Here is a 4,336-nt window from a genome sequence, read left to right on the forward strand (position 1 = left end):
CGGGGGTGGGGGGCCGCCTGGGCTGGAGCCTGAGCCCGGCCTGGCACTGCCTGTGGGAAGCTGCTGGGCTGGTCTGTGCTTAAGCTGGTTTTTCCTGTGCAGCAAAGGACTCACAGGGGGCATCTCCTGCTGCTTTACGCCATTCCCGGCTCCCCCATCCAGAGGGGCCTTTCAGGAGCAGTGTGGCCGAGGCAGTCGGCCAGTGAGACACAAAGGGAAGGACAACTCCACTGTTCCCGCTTGCAGGCCAGACTCTGTCCCCTGGGTGGGTCATTGCTGAGCTGGGATGTTCAAAGCAGGACCTGGTTCACAAACAAGGCTGAGATTGGGGAAGTTCATGAGTTAACCCATTCATGCCATCTCAAATGGGCCTAGCCTCTGGCTCACCCAACACAGGATTGAACCCATTGTTCCTGGTAATTGGGCATCTAATTTTAATCCTGTTCCAACACGCAGCCATTAACACATCAATGTTGCCTATCCTTGTTGTCCAACTAAGTGATAATAAAGTATTAGAGAGAAGGAGGAAATGCCCCTTTGCATTGCTAGGGGTTCAGGAAGGAATAAGATCCCCCTGAGACACCTCAACACCATGGCAATGTCTGGTGGTGCATTGGGTGCAGGACCTGGCCCAGCGTCCCTGCCCAACTATGCTTCAACAAGGTGACGTGTGTCCTTTTTGCCATCACATTGCCATGACAATGGTGTGGAGGCAGAGATAAAAGCAGAGCAGAGTTTTCCCGCTCTCTCTGTGGTTGACACAGATGAGAAGAGTCAAGTTAGTGGGTTGTCACATTTCATTGTAGCCGTAGTTGTCTTTTGTTCCTTTTGTTCCATTATCTGTATTGTTAGTCATTAGTATCTGTAGCCAGTAGTATTAGCAGTACTAGGAATTAGTCTTAGTATTCTTTCAAAGTAGTCTAATTAGTAGGTAGTTAGTACTCTTAGTTATTAGCATTAATAGGACATAGTTGTCCATCATGTTAGTAATAACCCCCTTAGTTCCTAAGTATCCTGGCCACAGGGGCATGGATGAAAGGCACCGTTCACAGACTGTGCAGCTACGCGACTTGCTGGGAGTTTTCTCACATCTGCTCCTCCTGGTTGCCAAGTCTCGCAATCTGGATCTCTCTCTCTCTCCATTGCTGGAGTGTTTTCCTAACGCAGGACAAGGCCTCCAGTTCCCCACAACCTCCTCCCTGGGCCGTCCTGGCGTCTGGGCACTGAATGAGCAGAGCTCGCCCTCAGGGGCAGGGATGCCGCTCGTCCTTGCCTGATCCGCGGGTAAGCAGGACATGGGGACTTCAGTGCCAGGCCCTGGGACAGCGCTGAGCCTTACGAGCCTGTAGTTGTTTCTAGCCTGGAGGAGAGGCTGGGCCCCAGGTTGGTTTCTGCTAAGTATGTGCTGTCTTTCTTCAGCTGCCCCTGGTCGAAGCAAAGAAAGGGAGTGAAAATCCCCAGCCACCGCCCAACACCTCCAAGGACAGGATGAGAGCCCACATGTTCTGGGACCCCATGGAGGAGGAGATGCTCCAGTGCCAGGTTTGAGGACCCTTTGAATACGCAACTAAAATATATATCCCTAATACACTAGCTGAATGTCAGGTAAGTGAAATTCCCTTCTACATGCAGAGGGTAGAAGAGCTCGGCAGGAGCATCCTTCGGTGCCAGTGAGATCCAGGATGACTGCCTGTCCTCTCCCCAGCGTGCCTCTCCCAGGACAAAGGAAGAGCCAGTCCGCCCCCCCGCAGGTGTTTCTGCAAGTCAGGCCCCGTGGCCCAGAGGGACTTACATCACGCAACTGGAGTAAATAAGTGGAGGGGGCCGGGCTGAGGCTGTCTTAGGCCAGGACATGGAGAAAGAGAGCAGAGGATTTCTTCATACCCTACATCCACATCTTTCCATGACTAAAATGAAACACCACTAAGATATAGATACAGATATAATATGGTGCTTCATTAAAAAAAAAAATCATATAATAATGTGGATTTTGGATTACTTTTTTAATTAAAAAATTGGGGATATTTTAAAATCAGAAAACCAAGATCCTTGATGACCAATAAATAGCTATAAATGCATGGGGGTGCCGACAACACTGGCTAAGCAGGTGGGTTTGCCAGGAAGGGGAAATGGAGAAAATGGACAGAGCAGCTGGGACAAAGTGAACAGCACATGTGAGGTGCGCATGTCCATAGATAGACACAGCGGCCCCGTGACCTCTGGGGATTGCTGCCAAGGCCCAAGGGAGGAGACTGAAGCTGCCCCACCCCGTACCCGCAGCCTGGGCATGGGGATGAGGTGGGTCTTGGGGGGGCAGCGCATGTAGCCTGCGTGTGCGGTGGGGAGTGGAGCAGCCCCGGGGCTTGTGCGGGCTGTGCTTTGGTGTGATGGGAGGAGCCCTGGGCCGCGCCGGGACTCGGACAGGGGTCCGGTAGACACATGCTGAGAGGTAGACGGAGATGAGCCCTGCCTCCCCCCTGCCCGTGTGTGCGCCAGTGCTGCCCACTCGCGGGATCTCTGGCGCTGCTCTGGCGTCTGCGCTTCGGGACTGTGAAACCCGTACCTCTTCCATAGACACGAGGAGTAATTACAGGTTTCGCATCCTTGAAGCGCAGGCTGCCAGAGCAGCACCAGCGATCCCCAGAGAGAGAGAGAGCGCGTTTGTTTGTGCCCCTGTTGGTTCACCGCTCCATCCAGGAGCAGCACAGACCATCCGCACACGCGTCCTCAGCCTGACCAAGGGAGTTTGTGCCTGAAAGTTTGCAAAGAACAATTTTCCCACCTCTTTTGTGCAGTAAAAGAGATCACATTCACACCAAGAACCTTGTCTGCCCTGTCCTCGCACCAGGACACGAGCTCACACCCGCCGCTGGAAAAATCAGCAGCAGAAATTCCCTGGCAAGAGCTAGTTTTTCTTCAATTACAGCCAAAATACAGGTTTAAAATTTCATCAGAAAACACACAATTACATTTTACTATTTCACCTGATTTCTAATACCATTGAAAACAAAAAGCCACTTATGCACACAACCCTCCCTTAGATAACATGAATTAAAAATATGCGGGGCTGTATTTGAAGTCTCACGGGAAATATTACTGCTCTTCAGGTTCATTAAAAAAAAGAACACGGCGATCAAGTTTATAAATGCCTTAATAATCCACACTTGCCCTTGTATAGTACATAATGACATCGGTGCTGGTCATGGTGCCATGAGGAACATGCTCCTTCAGGTGCTGAATTAGTGTGCGCTGAAAATAAGAGGGAAGGAAGAAATGTATATAAATGCAAAGCAAAAGACATGATGGCAAAATATGCTTTCTTAATCAAATGCGGCACACACACACACCCCAGAGTGTATTTCATGATTACAAACATACTGAATCCTGCCCCTTTGCAAAATGCAGCACACCGAAGCAGGCAATACCTGTCCCCATCAGTACACCAGTTTGGGCAGTGTTCCCCATCCCCTTGCATATCCCTTCTCATCCTCCCTCACGAGACCTGAGTAATGCCTGTGTCTAACCTGAAACAAAAGGCACCGGTGACTTCCTTCAAGAACGTTGTCGCCTTTCCATCCTCAGCCCTTAGGGCTGTGCGTTCATTGGCAGAGCTCGTTCTGGCTTGTCTCTGCGGCTCTGCCAGCAACTTGTCCCAAGTATATAAGCCGTAGTGAGCGTTTCAGATGTCACAGTGTATGAGACCCAAAGCTGTTCTGAACCTAGTCATCACAAACAGCGGATTAATATTTTTGACTAGGTCACCTTGATGATTCAAACCGTTTCATACTTTACGCTTTGGGGATTGCAGACATAACTACCTGCACATCCTCCAAAGCATTCCAGTTACACACAACATGAACAGTAAATGAGAGTACACTGAACAATACTACTGCTCGCTCTTGCCTCTTGCAGGAAAGGTAACTAGCAGCAGGACATTGGCCACCCTTGTCCCCTGTGGCAAGCTGCGGTGTAATGCCTCGTGGTTGTGTCAGGGTTGCTGCGTAGTTTTACTAATAGGTTAGAGAAGGGATTGGCTCGGGATGATCCTGCCTCTGGTGAGGGTTAGGACTAGACGGCCTCTGAAGGTCCTTTTCCAGTACTCCTTTATATGACTCTATGATAAAGTATCTCTTTTTTTAGCTCATGATGAAGCTATTAGGGTCTTTACATACAAACAAGATGCATAGATTCATAGATGTTAGGGTCAGAAGGGACCTCAACAGATCATCGGGTTCGACCACCTGCAAAGGCAGGAAAGAGGGCTGGGTCTAGATGACCCCAGCTAGATGCTTATCTAACCTCCTCTTGAAGACCCCCAGGGTAGGGGAGAGAACCA

This window comes from Alligator sinensis, unplaced genomic scaffold (assembly GCF_000455745.1).
Source record: "Alligator sinensis unplaced genomic scaffold, ASM45574v1 scaffold1658_1, whole genome shotgun sequence".
Lineage (NCBI taxonomy): Eukaryota > Metazoa > Chordata > Crocodylia > Alligatoridae > Alligator > Alligator sinensis.